This window comes from Protopterus annectens, chromosome 1.part1, assembly GCF_019279795.1.
Source record: "Protopterus annectens isolate FY-2018-M chromosome 1.part1, PAN1.0, whole genome shotgun sequence".
Lineage (NCBI taxonomy): Eukaryota > Metazoa > Chordata > Ceratodontiformes > Protopteridae > Protopterus > Protopterus annectens.
In genome coordinates this window covers 1,071,849,114-1,071,863,112 of record NC_056726.1, presented here as the reverse complement: position 1 = coordinate 1,071,863,112, position 13,999 = coordinate 1,071,849,114, and the positions used below count along the sequence as shown (strand labels likewise).

The 13,999-nt window shown below is 40.0% G+C and overlaps 1 protein-coding gene across 1 annotated transcript in view; it reads right to left on the bottom strand.

Moving 5' to 3' along the window:
- Positions 1 to 13,999, bottom strand: part of LOC122815395 — a 784,394-nt gene that overhangs the window by 448,579 nt on the left and 321,816 nt on the right. The gene's annotated exons all lie outside the window — the stretch shown is intronic.

Genomic DNA, 13,999 nt, shown 5'->3' with positions numbered 1-13,999 from the left:
AAAGGGCACTTGTCTCAAAAAATATATATATACATATTGTCTCACACATAGCTTTCCATTTCACACACATGTCCACCGGACACACGTAATTTGGTCCAATTGACTTGACAATGCAGCTATGTTGTCCTCATCCCTCTCTTTGGGGTTGACAGTCCAAACTGATCTACAAATTCTTTCAAAGTGTACAGTTGTTAATCTACAAGAAATAGATAGCTACGGTTCTTTCTACACCTTTCCTACACATACCTACCTGCCTTTCTCAATGTTTTTCCCCATGTTTGCAACCCATTTCACTACTGTCCTATCTCCCCTTTTTTCTTTTCTTTAAAGATTTTTTATGCAAGGCAGTGCATCAATTCACTTTGCTAAGCTCAGCTAAATGGCACTATATTGATATATGTGTTTTAAATGATAATAAACATGTATAAAGTAAACACCTGTCCCCTATTTTGAACCCATAACACCTGCAGACCACTGCATTAACCTGCCACACTAGACAGCTGTTAGTTAAAACAGGTGGTTTAAGCAAAACATAGTAATTGCAAGTTACTGTAATTAAGTGTGTGTAAGCAGAGCTGGGCATCGAGCCATGTTGTGCAAACTTGCTGAAAATGTAATGGAAAAATTGAGAGTGTAATTTTGAGCCTGGTACAGGACTACACCACTAAAAAGCCAGAAAAACACTAATGGCTATAATGCAGGTAAATGGCACTTTTAACAGCAACATGTACAAATACACCTGCTAAAACATTAATGGCAAAATACACTTTCAACTGAGGCTCTGGTGGAGAAATATATCCCTATAAAGCCAGACATATAATAATGGATGTAAGGGAGCTATGTCGCAGATGGTATGTGTGCACTTATACCTTCACAAATACACACAGTATAACAGTGAATCAGTAGTTCAGTCTGTTAAATGCTTTACTAACAGTAAATTTTGCCACACATGGTCCTGGGTTCAAATCCAGTGGTGTGTAGCATTTAAATTACATTATTTGTGAAGCCAGAATGAATGACTGAGTCAGGCACTCTTTATCCACACAATGCATTTTAAATTAAATGCCTGCTTTTCACTGATAGAAGTCACAGGCCTGCAGATAGGACCACACTTTACATATCCCTATAGAAAACTATAAGTGCATAAAGTGTCAGGTCATGCATTAATATGCATTCACAGAGGATTTTAACTTAGGTAATGCAATGAGGCCCACGGATATCAGAGTGCAGCACACAATCATTTCATAATGATATTACATATTAGCACAGCTGCACAACTAACATATACATATGAAGGTCCTGCTAGTAACAAAGACTGCCAGCACACAGGTTCCACATGACTACCATCATGTAAAACATGGCCTGACAGTTGCTCAAATGGTTGACATAATGGTATATTTACCCTATATGTTGCTGAAGTACACAACAAACATGTTTCCTAGTACTCCGTTAGTGATACCATTGCCTAACATACTTACCTTAAACACATGCCTAAATTTGCAGTGGAATGGGACCCTCACTCTGGCCCTGCCTCTACAAGGCTGCCACAGCTCCCACAGTTACTCTTACAGCTTGTTGTCCTCCAAAGTCTTCACACTCTCTGAGTATGCCTACTGCCTGCAGCAGCTGCAGCTGCAGCCTGTACCGCACACATCTGCATGTAAAAGTTGCTCCTACAGACATACCCTTTGTGATGACATAGTATCTTGACCCAATGAATGTCCAGCACAACATATCAGAAAGGACTTCTAATCTACATGAAGGCCTTATATCATGTTCTGTGGCTGCATGTCATTGGTTGATTATGCTGCAAACCAGCTCTGTTGGCTGTTATTAGCATTTCAGAACCACCGATTGGTTAAGCAGCAATCACCTGGTAATGAGAACCATGTTAAAAAGACAAACAGCTGGCTAGGGGAACTGGTCTGTATGAGACTTTCTTCACAATTTAAGCACGTTAGCAAACACTTTATATATCTGCACATATTAACAGAGTACTGTACTCTACGAGGAATGTAACCTTTTTGTTTACAAAATTATGCGTATGTGTGAATATACTTTGGGGGAATGGGGATTACAGCATTAAGCCTTTCTCAGAACTGTAACTATGACATGTCATTGATCTCCAGATTTGTAACACCTACAGAGGCTGTACAGTACATCAAGGGATCAATGTGGCACACTGGTTGTAATACCACACTGGTCTTGTGGGAATGTCCCTTTATAGTGGTTAGTATACCACACTGCTATTTGTTTGACACTGTTGTTTTGACATATTATCGGGGGGGGTTCGCCCCTAGGGGACCCACTACAATGGACTCCTGTCTTGGGTGTGTGATCATACAACAGTATCTGTCCTGACACACACAGGAATAGCTGACTAATGTTAGTATCTTAGTTGTATCCACATGGTTAGTATATTTGCACACTGTGGAATATGACATGTGTGACCAAGCAGTGGATAATGCCAGCCATTCTGTTCATTCTTGCTGTATCTCTACATAGTGTAATCCTGTGATGTTGTGATCCTGACATGTGTTCCCATTTTGTTGTATTTCAGGAAACATGTATGCCAGACACCATGCCCTTTTTACGGATGCTGAGAATGATATAGTCCTAGAAGGCGTCCATCAACACCATGAACTTCTACTGTCTAGGGGGAGGCAAAACAGGGAACAGTGGGCAGGACTGTGGGCTGACCTTGTCCATGATGTGAACACCATAGGTCACCAGAGCAGGACATATGAGCAGGTCCAACACTGTGCCAAAGATTTGATTAATGCTGCATGCAGAAGAGCAGCAGATGTGGCCAGGGATTGTGGTGTCACCAGTGGAGGGCCTGCAGCAGAACTATCACTCTCAGCCACTGAAGAATTTCTGGAAAACCTAGAAAGCTGTGACAGCCCCCAGGCATCCATCACACCGTATATTGTAGATGTGGGTGCCACAGTTTCCATGCCAGAGAAGCGATCAGGTAGGGTTAGACTGATCAGCACTGGAATATTGTAGCATTCAGTGTGTCGGTGTGTAGATACTTTTATGTGGGTGTCAGGTATTTGTTCTTTTGAGGGGGGGTGTTTAACTGCAGTTTAATTTGCATACTCAGATTTTGACCAACATAACAATTAACATAGTAACTACTGTAAATGTGACATATATTGACATATTACCTTGTTACAGTGCAACATGTGGTGGTGTTTACACTACATCTAACTTAGCTTTTCATGGGTCCTTCAGTTATTGGATAAGACTATGGTCCTGCTTCTGGTAAGCACAACCCTATTTTGCTACAGATGTAGATTTACTGAAATGTATTCCTAAAATGTCATCCCAGGGCTGCTGGCTGGATTGCTGTACTGTCAGCATGATTGCCAACTGCACAGATATTTTGACTATACACAGTTTAGAGTTATACCTATGCCTTGTAGGGGTGACCACACTGATATATATGACAGTATTGTCAAGAGTTTACAGATTGTCATATGTGTCAGCTGTGCAGAGTCTTCACAAATGTCAACAGTGTACCTCATTGTTGGTGATGAGATTGCAGTATATAGCACTTTTATTTACAAGTAACTACAGATGTTTATGGAAAAAATAATGCCCTCATGTCCTGCTATATGAAGATGGTTGTTACACAGGTCTGTAATAATGAGAACAGTGTATAGAGCTTTACATATATTGCAACATAGTACTGCAGAGCATAATAGTGCAGGTATTAATGTACTGCTATTCCCTTTCTTAACACAGGTAAGGTAGGGGTCTGTGTCCCCTACACAACCTGATGTCAGTGTCTCTTCAGACTCTGATGATGATGGTGGTCAAAGTGAGACACGGGTGGGGGTTCCAGGGACTGAATCTGTCCCAGAGGTTTACATCCCTCTTCTGCCCTCATTTTCACAACAGACAGGCAGTATGTCTACACGGTTCTAGGTCAGTACATCGACAACTAAGAAGATTGACACCGACTTCACCGACACGAAAACACCGACACATAAATAATCAAAACTGCAAATCACGGACATTTAACAGGTAAGGGGTTTAAATTCCCTAATCATGCCTACCATAAGGACTAAGTAATACAATGATCGTAACACATGCATAACACTGCCACACTTACTAAAACATGGTAGGCATGATTAGCGAAATTTAAACCCCTTACCTGTTAAATGTCCGTGATTTGCAGTTTCGATTATTTATGTGTCGGTGTTTTCGTGTCGGTGAAGTCGGTGTCGATCTTCTTAGTTGTCAATGTACTGACCTAAAACCGTCTACACATACCCAATCCCTGGAGGCCACAGACATTAGACAGTCAGAGGGTGGGAACATTGAACAGGAAAGTGTGGCAACTGTGGCTCCAGTGAGTCTAGACATTGGACATAGCCAGAGATCTGGCAAGGTTGACCATAGGCAGATTGATAGGTGTGCTCATAGCAGGTCTGCTGTCTTTCCACCACTTGTTGCAGGTCTCTCATCATGGGTCACTCGGTGTATGTTATGGGCCATCATGGTGACACAGGCATGTTCCAAAAGGAACTCCAAAGGAATGCTCAAGATTATGGATGCAGCACAGTCTGACATCCATGACTGCTTCCACCATATTGGTGATACCCCAGATCATTTCACTGATGCAGTGGAAAGATGGTGGTCTGCGACAGATCACAGAATATCTGTCTTAGAATGCACATTGTCTGTGATTGAACATCTGGTTGGAGCTGAGCATCAGACTCATGGATGTAGGTCAGCAACTACATCTGCTGAGAGTCCACGTGGCCATGCTCAATCACGCTCCCATAATGTCAGTACATCCAGTGTTCCAGAGGAGATTGTGCTATCCACACCAAGACATGGCAGGCCATGGGCTCTTGGTCCTGGGCAGTCCTGTGGATGACATGGTCCCAGCAGGCAGCAGTCAGTGTCAGGTACTAGTGCCACTTCTGATCTTGACCATGGAAGTGGCAGTGCAACTACTGACAGAGCCAGTTCCCATGTTCAGAGGCAGAAACAGTGAACTGTCAGCTCTACCATGCATGGTTCACAGCTGTCCAACATACACACATGTAGGGCCGGCACTGAGCTTGACTGTGTTCACGCACACACTCACACACCACTGTCAAAAGCAGATCACCTACAGACGCACCCGGCACATTTCCATGGTCCATATTGCCTGCCTCCCTTCCTGACTCACGCACATGCCGTCAACCTATTGGGTCAGCCTAGGCCTCCTGCACTCCCACACAACACCCTGTGCAAGTGATGATACCTGTGCCACATCCCTGTCATCCTCATCATTGATGCAGGGAAACAAAGCTATGTGTCTGATGTACAGGGTGACTATATAAATTAATATGTAATTGTGTGCACTGTTGCTTTGCCATGCCACTTGTACTGGTCATTGACAGATACTGAATGCTGACATTTGTAATGAGTTTTGTTAGTCTTTTCAGCTTTTCCCGGTTAGGGGTCACCACAGTGGAACTCCGGTCCGCTAATGATTGGCAGTAGATTTTTTTGGTGCCGAGTTGCCAGCCCGACACCCAACCTTCAGTGAAGGCATGCCTATTCACGCATGTCTTTCGGAGACCACTCGACTGTGGGGAGGATATGCAGACTCTACACAGAAGGCACTCCAGCTGAGAATCGAACAGGAGAACCTCTTGCTGTGAGACAACAATGCTACTGCTGTACACCATGGCTTTTGACATTTGTAATGAGTAAGCCACATCATTTTTTGTACCTTATGCTGTTTGGTAGGTAGGTTGGTAGGAAAACTTATTTAAACTATCACTGAAATACTGATGTCCTTCTTGTCTCTGGATGCGCCTAAACAAATCTTTAACATCTATGATAAGAAACCCAATATTTTCTTTCCATACCTCCTGTGTTGGTTTACTTAAAAACTCCCATGAATCCTTTATTAAATGATCCATCTTAGCCACAATTTCCTTTGTCCAGTGATCAATATAAACTGCCAAAGGATGTGTTTTTGAACCTTTAGCAGAAGCAATGGGTCTAAAAGGTGGGTCTTTAATACATTTGTGTACCTTGGGCACCCCAAAGATGTTAGGAATGATAGGATTGTTTTGTTTTAGAAAGTAAAAAGTTTTCCCATCAGTTCTGTTTCCTACTAAATACTCCTCTATTAAAGAATCAATCATGCCATAGGCTACCATGATCTTGTTTTAGAAACAGGGGAATAAGTGTCACTATCCAATAATATTCTAGTTATGGCATTGTTATATTCTTCTATAATTGTAGCTTGCTACAGATCCCCCACCATACCCCAAGATTCTCACTACACCTTTCTAAACATACTGGAAAATATTAAGATAGAACCAAACACCCTAATACTGGGTGATTTTAACTACCCTGCCATTAACTGGGAAAACTACTCATGTCCCAACGGTTCTTGGAATTCATAAATTCCAACACCCTGGATCAACTAATCCATAGTCCCACCAGGGGCTCCAATATCCTAGACCTGGTCATTACCAACATGGGAAATCAATGCTCCATACCTATGGTCACCCCCTCGTTAGTCAGGTTTGACCATAAGCTAATCACCCTTGACAGCCACATCGCAGCCCCACCCCGGAGTAAAGAAACCACCATAAAAACTTCTCTAAAGCCAACTTCATGCTACTCAAGTCAGAAGTGACAAACTTCATGACACCCATGCAGACGGAACTGAAAGTTCAACTGCTGAATCCTACACTACTGCACTGTAATGAGCACATCCACTCATGCATGAATCGTGCCATCCCAAATAGAACCAAAATGCTCTCATCCAAAAAGGAAGCCAATCTGGTGGTCCCCTGCCATAAACAAACTTTACAACAAAAGGAAGAAACTTTTGCAGAAAAGAGGAAAATCCCAGGATGCAAAAAACTCCCTTACTAGCCTCAGTAAGAAACTGAGATGCCTCATAAAATCCTCCAAAGCTAGTTACGAAAATAAAATTGCCAAAGATTCCAAAGACAACCACAAAGCATTCTATAATTATGTCAAGAATCTAAATGGCAATGCTCAGATCTGCTCTGAGCTAAAACAGAATGGCATTAAATATACTGATCCGAAGGATATTGCCAATATCCTGGCAGATCGATTCAGTGCCAACTTCACCCCACTCTCACCCCCTAAATGTCCCATCTCAATACCGGAAGATTGCCAAATTCCAGTAATAACGGCCACACAGGTACAAAACGCACTCTCTAAAGCCAAGAATACAGCATCCATGGGACCAGATGACATCCCGGGCTGTGTACTACATGAACTACAATATGAACTGGCACCTCACCTAAGTGTCATGTTTAATCATAGCCTCACCTCAGGTTTCGTGCCCACTGAGTGGCAGAGCTATAGTTATCCCAATCCACAAGGGGATCCACCTTGGATCCCGGAAACTACCGTCCCATCAGTCTGACAAGCCTTATCTGCAAGGCCATGGAGCGTATTATCATGGAACTTATAAACAAAGACATTGGCAACCTTCAAACACTGGACCCCACCCAGTTTGGGTTTGTGAAGGGCTGATCTTGTCTCCTGAACCTGATTGACTTCTTTGAATCAGTCTCCAGAGCCATGGACAAGGGTAAGGTGGTCCACACAGCCTATCTAGACCTTGCCAAGGCCTTTGACACCATCCCCCACTCTGGAATCATAGATAAACTTACTAAGTTGGGCATTAATCCCTATGTCACCCAATGGGTTGCTAAATGGCTTACTGATAGAACCCACACTGTAAAAGTAGCCGACTCCAAATCCAGCTCCAGACAAGTGACAAGTGGAGTACCTCAGGGTTCAGTCCTGGGGCTGCTTTTGTTTGGCATCTACTTCTCTGAAGTACAGGTCAACACTAAGGGACTCTGGCTAACAAAGTTTGCAGATGACTGCAAACTGGGAGCCATTATTGAATCCCCAAATGATGTGGATACTCTACAAAAGGGCCTTACAGAAACAGATGCTTGGTGCCAGAGCCATGGGCTCAAGCTCAATGCCAAGAAATGTATTGTTATCCCCTTTGGGAAAAAACATGTATCCATGAATTACCATATAGGTGGCAGTACACTAAACACAGAAAGTGTGATAAGAGACTTAGGGACACAGGTGGACAGTGGTCTCACCTTCGATAACCACATCGCCACAACAGTCAGGAAATCCTTCTATGTGGCACACCTCATCACAAAGGGCTTTTCATCCAGAAAAAAGGAGGTCATTGTCCCACTGTACTCATCCCTCATTAGACCCATTATAGAATACAATGCCCCATTTGGTATGTACCTCTCAAGACATCTGCAACAACTGGAAAGGCCTCATAAATTCCTCACTAAAAGAATCACAGGCCTAAAGCAGATGCCCTATGCTGACCGCCTTAAAAAACTCCAGCTATACAATGTCGCATATCGTCTACTCAGAGGCGATCTCTGCTTAACATACAAGGCCATGTCAAACCCAGAGCTGTTGGACATGCTACACTTAAAGAAATCCCAATCCCTCAGAGCTACATGCTCCAGGGATCTAAACCTTGTCATCACAATAAACAAAACATGTTGGAGGGATAGGTTCCTGACCCAGAGACTCCCCAGACTCTGGAATAGATTGCCCATACATGTCAAGCAGAGTGCCTCTTTGGACCTCTTCAAGAGGAACCTTGACGATTGGATGGGAGAAAGGAAATTCACCCCAGGGATCATGTCAGTCACCCTGATAGACAGGGGTCCAGGAAAGTAAATAATGTGGGAAGAAATATTCAGGGAATTGTTTATGGCTAGGCTTGTATAGACCCTAGGGCTGATAGCCTAGTACTAACCTATGAACCTATGAATCTATGAACCTATGCCATACAATACCACTCCCCCTCCTTTGTCAGGTTTCATAATATGTATACCAGATTCAATCTTCAAATCTTTAAACAACAATTTTTCTACTCTGTCCAAGTTGGGGGGGGGGGGTCCCACGTTGTTCCTATTTCTATTGTGTGCCTCATATATTTCGTCATAACACATTTTTCAAACATCATTAAAACAGGAGAGGTGGGTTAATGATACTTGTCCTATTTAAGCCTGTGTCGTTACTATTCTCAACTTCACTAGAGTTTTTAAAAAACATCCCTAAATTAAGCTTTCTGAAATAGAGTTTGAAGTCCACTAGAATGTTAGCTGAATTTTGAATCTCGATTTTCATTGTTTTTTTTTTTTTTGATGAGTGTGGTTTAGGACTCATCAATAAATTAATTAAATATAATAAAGTTACCTTAAGCAGTTTGACTAACCAGGTGGAGAAACTGAATTATGATATTTTGAAGGATCTACTATACTCAGAATATGAGCATCTATATAAATAGTTTTATTTAGGGTCAACAAGAGGATTGGCAATATATTTTTGAAAAAATAAAAAAAGTTGACCAGAGATCAGAATCAATACGTGGAGGGAAATGTATATGTAGGGCCATATAGAAATGAAAACAAAACCAAGAAGGGGGATGAGTTTAAACCCCACGTGGAAGGGGTTAAGGAACATCCACACGTGGAGAGGATTAGTGGAACAACACATAGGGGATTGGATGAGTTAGATTCCTTCTCTGAACAAAATGAATGTTTTTTTTGCAGTGAGAAGGTCAGAGAGACTGGCCAACAAGACTCGACACAACATGGACTCGAGGCAACATCACGAGCACATGTCACATGGGAAGAACCAGGGCTGGAAGAAAGTAGGAAGGAGGGTGAAATAGTTCCCGTGGTCGACACGGAGGGAGTTGTAGTTGAATTTAGGGGATTTAACATTTTCAGCTACACACCTTTAACACTTAAAAAGGAACATTTTAACATTTTTTCTAAAGGGTTTAAATTTGTTTCCACCAGTTATTGTGATTTAGCTAACATTCTGGTGGACTTCAAACTCTGTCTCAGGAAGCTTAATTTAGGGATTTTTTTAAAAACTCTAGTGAAGTTGAGAGGAAAGGAGGGGAAGGAGTCTATCCATGAGCAGGGGGATTCAGAAAAGGAAAGCCTCTGGTGGAGAACAGAAAGGTCCCACTCTGAAGAAGATATAGGAGAGGCTAACACCACCACAGTATGGAACATTTCACATAGACCCCTAGATAGATATGAGATAGAAGTGTTAAATAGGGGTCTGTCATTTATACCTACTGCCAACAGTGATTTAACAGATACCATTTTAGATACTAAGCTTTTTGTTCGTAATGTACAATTGAAACTTCTTTTTAAGAATGAAGCTAGTAATGTTCATGTTCCACGTTTTCACAAACCTAGTGTATTTGTTCCTAATTACCATCCTGTCTTGGATGCATTTTGTAAAATGGTAGAAGAAGATGTTTATAACCTTTATAGTCACTCTCATAATAGAACTAAAAGAAGCAATTTACTATATAGGCAAAGAGCAGCCTTACACAGGCTTAAAAATGATAGGAACATCATTATTAGGCAAGCCGACAAAGGTGGGCCTGTTGTAGTGATGGATATGGTTGAGTATAACTCCAGTATGAATGAAATGCTTGGTGAGACTAAGTTCTACATGATTATATCCCTACAAGAAGTCCAGAATTATGTAGTAAGGGTCTATAACACCCTAGGTGACTTAGTTAAAAGTGGAATCATTAGTACAGAACTGTTTGATTTTTTCTGGGTTGAGAACCCATTGATACCTACAATTCAAGGCCTACCAAAGATACACAAGGACCCAACCCACCCCTCAATGAGACCCATTGTAGTTGGTAGGGGTTGGGTCACTGAGCCTCTATCGGTGTATATAGAGAAAGCGCTAAAGCCTGTAGTTGACTCAAATTTGTACATTGTCAGAGACACTAAACAATTTTTGTTAGATCTCTATAACAGAATGGAATCAATACAGGATGCCCTCCCCTACTTTTTAGTGACAATGGATGTCAAATTACTTTTCACAGTCATCCCTAACCAAAAAGGTTTAGAATGTATTCATAAGTACCTTACACAATACACTGATTTTGTAACTACTAAAGTAGATTTGTTGTGTTTGTTGTTAGAAATACTGCTGGAGAACATTTTCTTGTTTAATGATGACCTGTTCATACAAAAGGATGGTGTGGCTGTGGGCACGTCATGTGCCAATAGCTACACCAACCACTAGGCTATTGGCTATTTGGGAAAAGGAGCACTTGTTTCCTCTACTGAGGTACAAGAAGTGTGTTATTTTCTACAGACGTTTTGTGGATGATCTTTTTTTCCTATGGACAGAAAGTGAGTGAGTTGAATATTTTCTTTGAAGAAATTAACTCCCTCACAGAATATTTAAAATTTACTAAGGCTGAATTGACCCATAGGATCACTTTCTTGGATATTTATATAGAAAGACTGAGCAATGGTAAATTGAATACCGGTGTTCATAGGAAATCATGTTATAGGAACACCCTGTTACATAGAGGGAGTATGCACCAGCATTATGTTTTAAATAATATTATTAAAGGCAAGCCATTCAAGCCTCCAGACTTAACCCTACAGAAGAGGGATATTAAAAGGAACTGGTTAATCTGAAAAATAGATTATTAGCTAGGTCATACAATATGCATGAAATTTCTAATGGTTTTAGACATATTGAACAGTTCAAGCATGATAAAGCGTGTCCATATTTTTTCTGACATTGGTAGCGATAGGTATTCTAGTTGACACAGTCCTTCTATACTAGTTCATCTCAGAAATTGTCTTTATTTTATACATATGACCTTGACCAACTTAAAAAAAATTATTTTCAAGCATTGGAAAGTTTTAACCGTAGACCCTCAGATTAGAGAAGTTGTAGGTGATTATCCCCAATTTTTATTTAAAAACAAGAAAAATCTTCATATAATTTTGTGTTATCCAAAAACCATGAAAATCCATAGAGATATCACCCATACCCAATGTACGGTTCCTTGTAATAACTGTAATTTTTGTTCCTATATTTGTAACATTAACATGTTTGTCCATCCAGTTACTTCTCAATATTATGTATTTGATGTAGCTGCTAACTGTAATACCAAACATGTTGTTTACCTCGCATTATGCACCTGTTGCCCTGCCTTCTATATTGATAAAACCGACAGAAGGCTCAGGAACAGAATAAGGGAACATCTTTACCAAATACGCATTAAGTCAAGCACCAATGCTTTATCTAAACATGTGTTGGAAACAGATAGCATGCATACTTTTATATTTATGGTTCTTTATGTAAATACCCCTAGTTTGAGGGGGGGAGATGTCAGAAATTTTACTGAAAGAAATGAGATTAAATGGATCATTAAACTCCAGGCACATGTTAGTCCAGGTCTGAATGATAAAATTCCTTTAAAACCTGTCCTCAAGAACAGGAGATTGATTGTTGGTTGAATTTTAAAATAATTTTTATAGATGACCCTATTTATAGCTATGTTTTTATAACTGTTTGTGTTTTAGTCTTTTCACATAGTTATAATACGAGTTTCAATAGTGTTACATACATGTGTATTAATATGTTTTTTACCAAGTTAGGCTATAACCTTACAAAATCCACTATTATGTCATTTGTCTTAATTTGATCAATTAACTAATTGTTAGATATATATATATATATATATAGATATATATATATATATATATATATATATATATATATATATATGGTGTGTATATGGTCTGAGGAAGCCTTTTGGTGAAAGCGCTTACCTATTTCTTGTGTCGAATAAAATACTTGGATTTTACCCAGGATTCGTGTTTTGTGAATTTAACACAACTATTGTGCCTGGTCTGCTCGACTTTTTGGATGTTGAAGATTTTGCTCTGCACAGGGTTATTCCTATGCTATATCATTTATTCCACTTAAATATAAAATAAATAAAAAATAAAATTTTCCAGAGAGTGGGAATGTGGGATTTCTGGACTGACCTAATTTTCTAAGAACTGAGACGGGATAGGCAATGCTATTTTCTGCAATTTTTAGGTACTCACTTGGAAGGTCATCAGCTGAAGAACAACATGTTTTAAGTTTGTTTCAGAGTAGTTTTATATAGGATGTGGGCACAGGTTTGAAGGTGAAAGTGGATGTAGTGATACGTGACAGTTGAGCAGGGTTGGGATTAAATGTTGAGGAATCCTTGGTTAGAGATGCTATGCTAGCTATAAAATAAGAGTTAAATTGTATTCCAGTTTTGAGTGGTGAGTTATTGGGAGAGGGGGCTGGGTTGAATTTTTGGTTTGGATATAAGATTTCTTTAATGGATGCCCCAAAATGTTTAGGGTTATTTTAGTATTATTCTGAAGTTTATTACAGTATTTTTTGTCTTTATTTATTTCTTTTTAGTATGATTGTGAAGCATTCTGAAGTTTTCAAGATATTGAGGTGTTTTATATTTTGGTCATTTTTTCCATGTTTTTTCTCTATCCTGCATTAGTATTCTACTCTTTTTTAAAGCCAAATTGCATTATCTGTTTTCAGTCTCTTCCTCCTAGGAGGTGCAAGCATATTTAGGACATGTAAATCAATTATACTGAATTCAATTACAGCATCATCTTAGGGGAAGATTTTTAGGAAGTCCCATTTAATAGATGATATTGTAGTAATGAACATTTCTGGATTAAACTTGAAAAGGGTACATGTTGTTTTATAAATATGTTGTTTACCTGGATGTGTGAGATGTCAAGTTGCATAGACTGGGAGATGATCACTCAGAGATTCTGACATTGTACCTGTGGGGGAGTATTTGCTGGAGTCTAATCCTACGATCCAGTCAATATAACACTTGATGTCTTGCTATAAAGTGTGTGGGTATTAATTAGTTGTGTGAAACCATTTAAGTTCATGCTAGATGTAGGAGAGTTAGAGTTCATGTCCAACCAATTTACATTCACATCATCTAGTAATATTTTTTTCATGTGGAAATGTTATGGCTATCCAAAGTAGAATATCTTCCAGTACAGCTGCTTTGTCACCAAGAGGGATATAAAGGAAAGTGATATATATTTGTTTATAATTATTTATTTTGAATAAAGCA